Here is a 12590-nt window from a genome sequence, read left to right on the forward strand (position 1 = left end):
ACTGGAATCATAGAGTTTTACATAATCTTACTTATAAGGTAAAGTGCTATTTAACCAAAATAGTCACAAGTATGAAAATAAAGCACAAATGAATAATCTGTCAAAGAATCAGAAAACAATAAACCACATTAATAAAGCTTTATTTGAATAAAATCTAATGATTCAGAAATGTACTCCAAGATCTCATGATGCTTAGAAGCCAACATTACAAACAATTCTACAGTGAATGTGTAAAGTGTAGGCGATTAGTTTGAATATATACAAACTTTGTAATATATTCTGAAAATTATTTTTTGTAATGAATTCACCACAGCTTATCATTTGCTTCCTTACACTTCAAAAGAAAGTTCTGATTTCTGAAGTTTACTAGTGTTTTGAAGTATGGATAAATGTAAATGCATTCCACCTATACTTATTATCTTTACACCTAATTGGAGTAAAAGCTAAAGAGCAATAGACTGATTTCATAAAATATTATTAAATTGCTAAAGAATAATGTAACAATAAGAAGATTATGAAAGTTTAAAAAATCACTCCAATGTCTCAGAAATTTCCTAAATATCTGTCCAATAATTCCATAAAAACAATTATTAAGTTACCCTATAATCTTCTGATATAGTTCCATCAGAAAACTCAAATGATCACTGCTTTAAAACACATAGTATCAAAAATTCCCGAGCGGTCCAGTGGTTTTGGACTGTGTTTTCACTGCTGAGGGCCCAAGCTCAATCCCGAGTCAATCCCCGAAAGTCACACAGCCAGCCAAAAAAGAAGAAAAGAAATTTAGAATACATAGGTATCTCTTAAAAAACAGATTTATATTTATCACTCAATTGTGTTACACTTCTATTAAGTTAAACTCTCCCAGTTACTACTAATTCAAATTTGCACTTAAACTGGCTTAAAGTAAATATGTAGGAAATTCATATATACATTCTTCCTTTTTTCTTTTTCTTTTTTTGGCCACACCGGGAAGCATGTGGGATCCCCTTGAATTGGAAGTATCTTAACCACTGGACCAACAAGGAAGTCCCACATTTTTCTACCTTTAATAAAAAAGAATAACTACTGAGGGAGCTTATTGGCAAGTCAAAGGTGGCTTTAAACAGACTTAAGTGGCTTAAATTTTTCTTTGTTGATATCAAAGTAAAATATTATTCAACAAAGTAATTCAAATGAGGTACTACCCAGTATCTCATTTAAGAGCTCAATCTGAGCATTAGACAAACACTTGATTAAGGGTCATTCCAAAAAGAAACTATACATAGTCCTTTGCCAGTGATAGATTCCAAAGTAGCTGCACCAGGAATGGACTCCTGTACCTTCTCACCTGAAGCAACTGGGGCATCTCAGCCTTTGGATTAGAGAAAACATTAAGCAGAATTCTCATTAAAATGTTAATAAGCCTAGGAAATTAAACTGTTACCTATACATAAGCATCATTATGATCAATCACCTGAAACTCTACTGAGGGTCTAGTGTGTGCAAAACTCAGTGAAAGAAATTGAGGTGAGTACCAGTGAAGACAAACCCCCCCCCCAAAAAAAAGACAAACCCAGCTTCTAATCAAGAACCTTCTGATCAAATTAATTAATGAAGATACGAGCTAATCAAATTAACCAAGAACACGAAGGGTACGAGCATTACAAGCCGCAAGATTTTTGAGAAAGTAAGAAGCTTCTGACCTGACTAAGGAAATACAAGCTAGTGTGACTTAACCAAGAACTTGAGGAGTATCAGCAATAAATGTCAAAATTTTAGAGAAGAAACACTACTGCAAAGTCAGGACAGACTTCAAAGATGGGGAACTGAGCTGAGCCCTGAAGGGTGGAAAAAATGAAATTAAACAGCAAAAAAGAAAAGGACAAAAGATAGTGGAAATAAAGGTGCTAAATTGTGAATATGGTCATTAAATATTTATTAAATACCTACTACATGTCAGTCACTGTGTTATGTACTAGGTGAACAAAGCAGATGAGTTTCCTGCCCCTGTGAAGTCTACTGGGGAAGACAGATAATAATCAGGCAGGCAGATATACCATTATAATTGTAACAGGTGTTATAAAGGGAAGCAACAGAGGCCAGTAACAGGGAATAACAGGAAAGGACTAGCAAGATAAGATGATGAGGGAAAGTGTCTCTGAATCATAAGCTGAGGCTAGAAGGAGGCAGCCAGGCAAAGAGCAGGGGAGAGAGTGTTCGAAAAAGAAAGAGCCACATGTACAAAGGCCCTGAGACAGGAAAGAACTTGGGCTTAAAAATAAATAAGCAGCTAGTGTGACAGAAGCATAACGTACCATGAAACTAACATAAGATGAAGTGGTACCCAGGGGCCAGGTTATACAAACCATTACAGGCCAAGATAGAGTTCAAATTTGGATTTTATTTAAGTCTCAAAGAAAGCTAAATCCACTGAAAGTTTCTGCAGGACTTCTCTTGTATGCCAGTGGTTAAGAATCCGCCAACCAACACAGGGGACATGGGTTCGACCCCTGGTCCAGGAAGATTTCACATGCTGAGGGGCAACTAAGCCTGCTCCCCACAACTACTGAGCCCACCTACCACAACTACTGAAGCCCAGGTGCTCTGGGGCCTGCGGTCTGCAACAAGAGAAACCACTGCAATGAGAAGCCCACACACCAAACTAGAGAGTAACCCCCGCTCACCCCAACTACAGAAAGCCCTTGAGCACAATGAAGACCCAGAACAGCCAAATAAATAAATAAAAGTTTCTACATACTCACATACTGCTGAATAAGAGGAGGCAGACCCAAAAGGGTATATGCTATATGATTCCATTTTTACAAAAGTACAAAAACTGATCTAAAAGAAGTCAGGATGGTGATTATGCTGGGTGGGTGAAAGGGCAGCAAGAACCTGAAGGGAACTCAACAGGGGCTTCTTGGAGGTCCTGGTAACATTGTTTCTTGATCTGGGAGCTGGTTAGATGAGTACATTCAGTTTGTGAAAAAATCATCAAGTTGTACTGGTAAATGTACTTTCCTACATATAAATACTACATACTCCAATTAAAACTTGTAATAATGTTTCAATTTTGGGGGGGAGTTTTTAGTAACATGTTTTTAAAATATTACTCTGTCCAGATAAAATGGCAACAGAGGAGCACATGCAAACATGGAAGGACTTGATTGACAGATTAACCTGGTAGAAGTTTTCAGATACATATAATATAGGGGAAACGGTAAGTCAAGCAACCAGTGAATACAAAGTACCATGTTTATAAAGAATAAAAGTTAGGTCTAGAAAGGGAGTTATGCAATAAAAGATAAGCTATAAAGTCCTTAGAATGTAAGGAGGTACCTCTAGAAATTAAAAAAGGAATAGACGAAAGCAGCAATGTCTAAAAAGTTTAGCAGTGCTTGTTATCTTTTAACTTATTTTTTATATGGTATTTTCAAGCACTTTCCTTCCTGTCCCAACGCCAAAACAACAGTGTGATGAAACAGAAAGATTCTAAACTTGAGCATCAATCAAATCTGAGCTGAAATCAAGTCTGCCCCTCACCAGCTCTGGCAGTAACTGCTCTGAGCTCAGCTCCCTCATGTACAAAGAGGATAATGACTACCTCATAGTTATTATTTTCTATCACCACCTAAAATGTTGAGTTGGTAGACTGGTATTTTAATTTATAATTTCCTAATGGTATATGGCTGAGTGACTAAGCAGCAGCCGCAATGGTATACGGAGGGTCGAATGGGTTTCCATCCTCAAGATTCACAGGTGGGAGAAGAGGATTATATAAGAGTCAATATACAGAAACAGCATGGATAAGGAAAAACAAGAGAGGAACTTCCCTAGCGGTCCAGTGGTTAAGACTCTGCACTTCCGCTGCAGGGGGCACAGGTTCAATCCCTGGTTGGGGAACTAACATCCTGAATGCCATGCGGGTGGCGGGGCAGAATACAAGGGGTCGAAGATAAACAAGTGGCTTCTAGCAGTTCGGATAAAGTGGTTTCAAGCATTTTCTAAGACAGAGACTTGTGCTAAAGCAGATTGGGGACAGGTGCAGTGACTTGAGAAATTAAGAGAAGGAAAAGACAATATATGTTTCCCCAGCAAGATGGAATTCCTACCTAATGTATTCCCTTTGTGGAATATTAGCTAAAACAAGTTAGAGATTAACACTAAGAATATTCTATCACAGGTGGAAGGGCAAGGCCTTTAATCATTTTATGGCATCCCCACCCTTCAGAATTATTTGAACAACCATAATGTGTAAAGTACTCCTTAAGTATAGCCAAAGATGTTAAGTTTCATATTTCAAGAGCTACCATTTCAAAAAAGATACAAAAATCAAAGTTCAAGTTTTTAACAAATTTTCAGGTAATTTTTATTTTCCCCACAGTGTACCCCCATCCTAAAAAGTAATGAAAACCTGGTTGCTCATGAATTTATCTTTCTGCTGATCTGACAAGTGTCCCCATCTCTACCTCTCACTCTTCTCATGCACCTCACCATTAAACACCTATAGTTCCCGCTGCTTCCTACAAAGTTGGCACGCTGACTCACTAGGATTCACTCTGATCTCACCAGTATTGATTCTAAACATAGAAACTTCACAGCATTCCCAACTGATCACTTTGCTAACCAATAGCTAAGAGATAACACATGGTTTAAACAAACAAAGGGGGTCGTGGTGATTACACAACTGTATGTGTTTATCAAAGCTTATTAAACTGTACATTTCAAACTGGTGAATCTTATTGTATGTAAATTACACCTCAATAAAGCTGATTTTTTTTTTACAAGAGAATGCATGCATTCATTCATCCAGCAAATATTTACTGAGCATCTATTGTGCATCAAAGTTTATATCACATATTTCAGCTTGACTATCTGGGTCCTATCTGTATGTAATGTGTATGCTCTACTCATAAACTAATACTGTCCTCAAAAGCCATGTTCCACGAAAAATGGCTCCATTTCTGTTTATGAATGTCACCTTAATGATGGCCTCTACAGCAGAAGGACCATTAGCTATCCATCATCTTCCATCACATCAATGAAATCTATGCTCTTTATTTTAATACAAACGCTTCCATCACAAGAAAAAAATTAAGCACCTACTGCATATATCACCACCACACCCTTATGTTTATCTTTCTATCAAAAAAAAAAGAAAGAAATATATCAAAACTTACTGACAACACTGCCAGAAGACAGTATTATCAGGGAATAGGCTTAATTGACTCATTCTAGGATCCATGGTGACACCATAGCTGACTCAAAGGCCTAGAAACTAGGCCTCCTGGATTCCAACTCAATACGCACAGTGGACCTTAGAAACAAACTTGGGTTTGAATTCCAGCTCCACTTCTTACTAGTTATATGCATACACTTAGCAAAGTCAACTTCAGTTTGCTGAACCATCTCATAGCATTGTTGTGAAGACTATACAAGACCAATACCACCCAGTAAATTACTGGGCATGACATGATTAGTTCCCTTTCTTGGTCTTCAATTATTTAAGAGTAAGAAAATATCTATTAGTCAAAGTTAATTCACAATTCCTATTTTCTGCCTTGTTCATACTCCACATCAACTTCCTTCCCATCCCAGTTCTTCAGTTACTATGTTTAGAAGTGACTTAATTTTAGAAACCTGGAAAATTCTTCTGAGTAAATTGAGCAAAACCTTCATCTGCCCCAAGGGGAATTCTGAGCAAAATAATTATTTCTAACAAGAAAAGAATTTTTTCTATGGAGGTTATTCATTTTAACCACATGAATGCCACCAAGGCTGCACACAAAGTAACAGAAAACCATCTGGAACATACTGTACAGATCCTCCGAAGGGAAACAGCCCCCTAAAATCCAAACACCTCCCTCCCTAGTCTTAGGTAGTAAAATCTTAACAGGCGATCTGAATTCCCCCGGCTCTGACACCAGTCCAACTCCTTAGGCCAGAAGTGCAGCAGTCTGTAAAATGCCCTGAACAAACCCCACCTCTCGAAATATCCCCAAAAGGCAGGGAGGTCCAGAGAGTATTTTCTCCTTCATCGACAGATAAAGCACTAGAGGCACAATTCCTTTCATTCAAGGTCATTCAAGTCAGTGGAGGTGCGACGGGGAATCTGCAGTCTCTCTGGCTTTCTGGAGATCACACTGCAGGGATTTTTTTTCCTTTTTTTTTTTTTTTGGAAGCGGGTGGGGGGACTGCCTATTCTCTTCCCCTCTCCCACCCTTCAAGTGTGAGCACTGGTCTCGGCATTTCCGAAACAAGCCACAACAAGCTCTGCAGCGTAAGGAAAGGGGCTGACGCGATGAAGAAACAGATGCTCCAAAGCAAGATGGTCTTTCTCGGCTCGCAGAGCCTCCTCCAAGGTTATTAACAGAAACCGCAGGCACCCCAGGGAGCTCTGTACTCCCGGCTCCTAACACCCCCAGCCCGGCCGCCCCGGGGACGCCGAGCTTCCTTCAGCAGCCTTCGCCGCCCGAGGCCACCGGCCCCAGAAACCGCACTTCATTCCTGCGCTCGGGGAAGCCATGGCTCCTTCCCCACCCCGCGCGGGGCTGGGGGGGCGGGGGGGGGCAGTGCGAGGGGAGGCGGGCCGCGCGCGCTGCGGAAAGTTCACCGCGGCGGCCGGCCGGCGGGCGGGCGGGCTAGGGGCGGCCCCGGCCCCGCTCGCCCGCGTTCCCCAGCAGATTCCACCATTAATTAGTCCTGAGGACTGTCTACTGGCAACTTAAACAAAGCGAATGCCTCGAATTCCTTCCCGGCCCAGCGGTCTGGCCGCGAGAGCACCATCGGGCCGGGGCGCGCGGGGCCGGCGCTGCGGGCCGACCGACGGCTGCGGCGGAGCCCTTCCCTCGCGCGGTCCGCGCCCCCGCCCCCGCCGCCGGGCCCCGCAGCCCTGCCCGCAAGCCGGCCCGCGCGCTCCCAAATCTCTCCTCCTCCTCCTCCTCTCCTCCTCCTCCTCCTCCTCCTCCTCCTCCTCCTCGGGAGCTCCCGGGCTCTTCCTGTAAGATCACTTCCTTCCTCCCCGGGTGCCCGCGGGCCCCGCGCAGCCCCCCTCCCCGGCGGTCCCGGCTCCCCCCAACACCCCGCCCGGCCAAGCCGCTCCCCGCCCCCCTCCGGGCCCCCGCGCCCCGCGCGTCTCCCCCCCACCACCACCACCCCCCACAACTCCCAAACTCGACCCCAAAACTCCTCCTCTGCCCCCTCAAACACGTTCCCCTCAGTTCTTGGCCCCAAACATTTTTTTTTCTACCTCAGATTCTCGCTCTCCCACCAAGAAGTCTCTCAGAACCTTCCCTGCCCCCCCCACCACCCACCCTCCAAAGGAAAAAAAAGAAAAAAAAATCTCTCAACTCCGAAAGAATTCTCAAGGTCTCGCTCCAGAGATGTCCCCTTCGGAGCTCTTTCTCCGAAATGCCGCTCAAACTCTACCCCCCACTTCAACTCCACACACCTCACCCCCGCCCGCCCTCGCCGGGGTGCGCCCGCCGGTTCTGCTGGGTCACCCCTGGGTGCCCCGACCCCCTTTGGCGGAGCAGGCCGCCCCCTCCGAGCGCTCTCCTCTCTCTGCCCGGCCGCCCGGCCTCCCGCGCCGCCCTCCCGCCACTTCCCCGCGGACTCCTCACCTCAGCGGCTCTGGCCCGCGCTCCCGCCCGCCACGGGCTCCGGCGCTCAGCTCTCCACGGCCGGCGCCTCCTCCGGCTCCCGGGACTGACAATGAGGGGCGGGACTATCTGGTGACGTCAAGGTCCTAAAAGGCGTGGTTTAGTTTAGGGGCGGGGCTAATCGATGGCCCAGCCCCCCTCATCTTGCCTTTTCCCCCCGTCTCTAGGACTTGAACTACTCCAAGTTTTTACCGCCGGTCTGGCTAGAGTGCCCAGCGCCTGTGCTAGGCGCGGTGGCAAATCGAAATGGAAGACAAGACCTGTTTTCAAGAGGGGCATTCTCAGGGGATTGTGGGATTAAATGAGATAATCCATATAAAGGTATTTAGCCCAGGGCCTGGTATGGAGTAATCTCTCAACAAACACTATTTCTATTACTCAGCAAAATGTAGAAAAGGAACTCAGCTTGAACTCAGAAGGCATGGTGGGTTCCAGTCCCCACCTCCGCTATTAATTCCTTGTGTGATCCTAGGAAAGTCCTTTGCTATCTACATTCCCTCCTGTTGCCTTTAAAATGGGAGGGGGCCATGACCAGATGGTCTCAAAGGGCCCTCCAATAATACTGTGACATTTTCCTGTGGAACTATACTATGTGCAAAGCACCTTGGGGGCCCAGAGAAGTGGGGAGGGGGCCTTTGAAGGGAGTCCAAGACCCAGCCCCAGCATGGTACAGGACAGAGCTCTAGACGCTCTCCTGGCTGGTGCCCTCCCACGTACTGGCGTAGAGTTGCATTCACAAGCCAGGACACAGATGCACCGAGGCCCGCTTCCTCTCTGATTGCAGCAGCATAGCTGGTCTCTTGAGACATCACTTGTGTAAGCTCCTTATTGCCTGTGGAATAAAGGCCAAATGTCTGGCCTGGTCTGATCTCTTCCTACCTTTACACACACACACACACACACACACACACACACACGCAGAGTTTATCCAAACTTCCCCTAGCACACCCACTGCTTTCCCACATCTGCCCATTGCTCATGCTCTGCCCTTACTGTCTCATCTCAGTTTACAACTCCTCCTAGTTTCCCCCAGCCAGAAGCTGACTCTCCCTTCCCTGAATACCCATGGCATTGTGTTAACTCTCATGTGGGCACAAACATTTTAACTTGTGTCAAACTGACCTCCCCTTTGTTTCTTAGCACTTCCTCACTTCCTTGAGGTCAGAACCCACACATAAGTTTATGGAGCTCAGCTTCTGATGCCAGAAAAGCTTGTGATGATATATCCATGTTCTGGCCCATACTAGCTCTCTTTGAAACTCATTCTCCTCATCTGTCAAATGGGCATATTAAGACAGTCATTGTGGTGTTTGTTTTAAAATCAGAGAAGACACTGTGTGGAAAGCACCAACCGCGGTGCTCCACAAATGATGTAGCTGTCATTCTTATTTATTTTTGTTGTTATTATTATTATTATCAGCAATACTGTTTCTAGTTCCTAACACCAGATAGCATCCCTAGTGATGATACACCCAATCATTTCATAGTGGGAGACTCTAAGGGGCTGAGAGAGAAAGAGACTCTCTGAGAGGGACCCTGCACAGCATGGCCATTGGGACAGGAACTCCAGTTTCTAGACCCCAGGTGGATTCTGCAGAGTCACAGCTGATACGCTGGAGTGTCTCTGTCACTCAGCACCCGTCCAGGTTGGGGACACCTTCGAGTTCTCATCTTTGGCAGCAGAGCTGACCCGGTTCTCCCTCATGCCTCTCTCCTCTCATTTTCCTTACAGAGAGATGGATCTGTGTTAAACTGCCCTTGACACCCCCACAGTCTTCTAGCAGAGCTGTAGCAAGGCACTGGGCGTTTCCAGAGTGCTGGCCTGTGGGAAAAGGGAAAAGGCTTTGGGGTTCTGATTAATTTCCTGCGAGGCTGACAGGCAAATGGCTGTTCTGAATTGCCTGGGCTGGTCCTCAAGGGCTCCTAACAAATTGCAGCTTATTTTTAGAATAAGAGATTCAAAAATGCCACTTCCCATGAAAGGAAGGCACAGCCACGGGATTGCTGCCGGCAAAGAATGGGTCTTGACTGAGTCCCTCTTATGTGCTGAGTCCAAGCATTGCAGACACTGGGAAGTGAGAACCCAGGACATACAGGGGAGGTTCTGAAGATAGAACTTTCTCTCCAGGACCCAGGACCCCATCAGCCACTTATTCATTCATTTAAGCAAAAGCCTTGTCACAGGACAGATAGGATTCAAATCTCAATTCCACCACTTACCAGTTGTGTGACCTTGGGCTTTCAAGGGTCTGCACCTCAGTTTCTGGTCTGAAGAATGTGAGTAATAACAGTACCTATTTCATACAGTGGCACAGGGGCTGTGAGGATCAAATGGTATAACGTGTGAAAGAGCTGTGTCCAGAGGCTGGCATCTAGTTCATGTCAGGATATGGTGGCTACTGTTACCATTCCAGCAGGACCTCCCGGTAAGGCCTCTCATGTGCTGGCACGTGGAGTGGAAGTAACAGTCCTGACCATGAGAAGCTCATTTGGTAAAAGGAATGGAGGAGATTTTCAGGAATAACCAAGAGAAGGTGTCTACCGGATACTGTTAAACAAACAAAAATTGCAGAATTATCAGGTGTAGTAGCATCTCATAATTATATACTTAGTATATGCACTAAAAATGGAGAATACTGGGGACTTCTTTGGTGGTCCAAAGAATCTGCCCTTCAATGCAGGCAACACAGGTTCAATCCCTGGTCGAGAACTAAAATCTCGCATGTTGAGTAGCAATGAAGCCCACGTACCACAACTACTGAAGCCTGTGGACCACAGCTAGAGAGTCTGTCTGTGGCAAAGAAGGGCCGTAGTACCACAGCTGGGACCTGACACAGCCAAAGAAGAAAGAAAGAAAATTTTTAATGGAGAATATAGAAAACTAAATAAGAAATCTTCACCTTTTCTCCTTCCTTTTTGCTTTGCTTTCTTTGTGTCTGTGCCTGTGTGTATATATAGCAGGAATTTTCAAAACAAGACTCCACTGAATGCTAAGAGAGAGGAAAAAGGATGAAGACATAGCTACAAGGTGTATCCAGCAATGGACATCTGGGCCAACTCTTCATAAGCTGTAGAAAATTCTACAGATTCCATCTCATTCTTCTTGGCATTCCAAGGAAAGCCCCTGCCCAGACAATTCTCACCTTCTCCATCTCCCCAGCCTTTAGCTGCAGTTGAACTTTTCAGTGGTATAGTCAGAGGCAGGACTCTGAACAGAACTCCCAGGAACCATGGCAAGGCCAGGAGGAGAGACCTTTACGCAGGAAGAATTTTTTTTTTTTGCTCCCTGTCCTATGCCCAATTCCCACCTCCCAAGGAAAAACAATCTGTCAGCATCTTATACCCACAGTGCCTAAACCTGACTGCAGTCTAATTCTCTCATTATACATTTCTGTAATTTAAGTTTTTTACAAGGAGGATGTATTACTTGGTCATCAGAAGAGCGGCAGTAAGGATGCAGGTAAAAAAGAAAGCTAACCAAGCCCAAGGTGGTTCCCTTTTGTTGATTTGCAATCAATAAATTAGAACAATGTGGTTGAGGCCAGCGCTTAAGTCTCACAGGATCATAGAAAGTGAGAGCAGGAAGGGATAAAATCACCCTCAGTTTCTCCTACCACCCCTCAAATGTCACGCTTTTAAGTCTCCTCACATTTCAGACCATGCATCAACACATGTATTTCATTCATCCACTCAACAAACACCTATGGATCCTCTGCTATAAACCAAGCACCATACAGGTTATGAAGGTCATTATTCCCACCTTGCAGATTAGAAAAACAAGGCTCAAGGAAGTAAAGTAACTTGCCCAAAGTCTCACATCTAGAGGAATCTAAAGGAAGACCTTCATAACATTAAAACCCAATTCCTAAAGTATGAGGACTGAATTCCAAAGTGAGTGAGCTGCGCACTCAGGCCACTATGATTGCCTGGGTGGCTTCGGGCAAGTCACTGAACTCTTCCAGGAGCAGTTTGCCCATCTCTCGGGAGTAAGGGCATACCTGGATATTTTGCATAAGTTGAGTGCTTTGTAAGTTATATCACAAAGAGAAGTTGTTACATCAGCTCTTCTGGAAATGATTCCACTTGGCACATTCCTGTTAGTGTGTATCCCCATGAATGTTTTACTCCCCATTAACACATTTAGGACAGTCTTCCTCACAGAAACGCATATTATTCCCCCCACTAGCCTGGGACCTTCTCAAGGAGGGGAACGATGCTTATTCATTTCTGATCCCTTTCTGATCGGATCTCCAGTACAGGGTCTGGTGTTTCCTCCTTTCCTTCATTCTTTTCTTTATTTCATAACAAGTGATTGAGAGCCTAACATGTGTAAGACAGCAAAGGTCTCTGCCTTTTTGGACCTTAAGACTGATGAAGGGACTTCCCTGGTGGTGCAGTGGTTAAGAATCCACCTTGCAGTGCTCGCTTCGGCAGCACATATACTAAAATTGGAACGATACAGAGAAGATTAGCATGGCCCCTGCGCAAGGATGACACGCAAATTCATGAAGCATTCCATATTTTTGATGAATGGATAAGGAAGCTGTGGTACATATACACCATGGAATATTACTCAGCCGTTAAAAAGAATTCATTTGAATCAGTTCTAATGAGATGGATGAAACTGGAGCCCATTATACAGAGTGAAGTAAGCCAGAAAGATAAAGAACATTACAGCATACTAACACATATATATGGAATTTAGAAAGATGGTAACGATAACCCTATATGCAAAACAGAAAAAGAGACACAGAAGTACAGAACAGACTTTTGAACTCTGTGGGAGAAGGTGAGGGTGGGATGTTTCGAAAGAACAGCATGTATATTATCTATGGTGAAACAGATCACCAGCCCAGGTGGGATGCATGAGACAAGTGCTCGGGCCTGGTGCACTGGGAAGACACAGAGGAATTGGGTGGAGAGGGAGGTGGGAGGGGGGATCGGGAT

General features: G+C 44.7%; 1 protein-coding gene and 1 non-coding gene across 7 annotated transcripts in view; one reads left to right on the forward strand and one right to left on the reverse strand.

The window, feature by feature from the left end:
• The window catches only part of LUZP1 (leucine zipper protein 1), a 90748-nt gene extending 83042 nt beyond the window's left edge, over window positions 1-7706 (reverse strand). For 3 of the 6 annotated variants that reach the window (XM_061148151.1, XM_061148145.1, XM_061148146.1), the window contains exon 1: window positions 7605-7626. The gene's annotated coding sequence lies outside the window, so the exon portion shown is untranslated. Of the gene's footprint in view, window positions 1-7604 lie in introns of all 6 variants that reach the window. The other 3 variants (XM_061148149.1, XM_061148150.1, XM_061148148.1) reach the window with 2 other exon arrangements.
• A 4355-nt stretch (window positions 7707-12061) lies between these two features.
• On the forward strand, window positions 12062-12168 carry LOC133061096 (U6 spliceosomal RNA). Its single transcript, XR_009693926.1, has one exon. It is a non-coding gene; the product is annotated as a U6 spliceosomal RNA (small nuclear RNA).
• Window positions 12169-12590: the final 422 nt, after the last annotated feature.

Source organism: Dama dama, chromosome 8 (assembly GCF_033118175.1).
Source record: "Dama dama isolate Ldn47 chromosome 8, ASM3311817v1, whole genome shotgun sequence".
NCBI classification, from domain to species: Eukaryota; Metazoa; Chordata; class Mammalia; order Artiodactyla; family Cervidae; genus Dama; species Dama dama.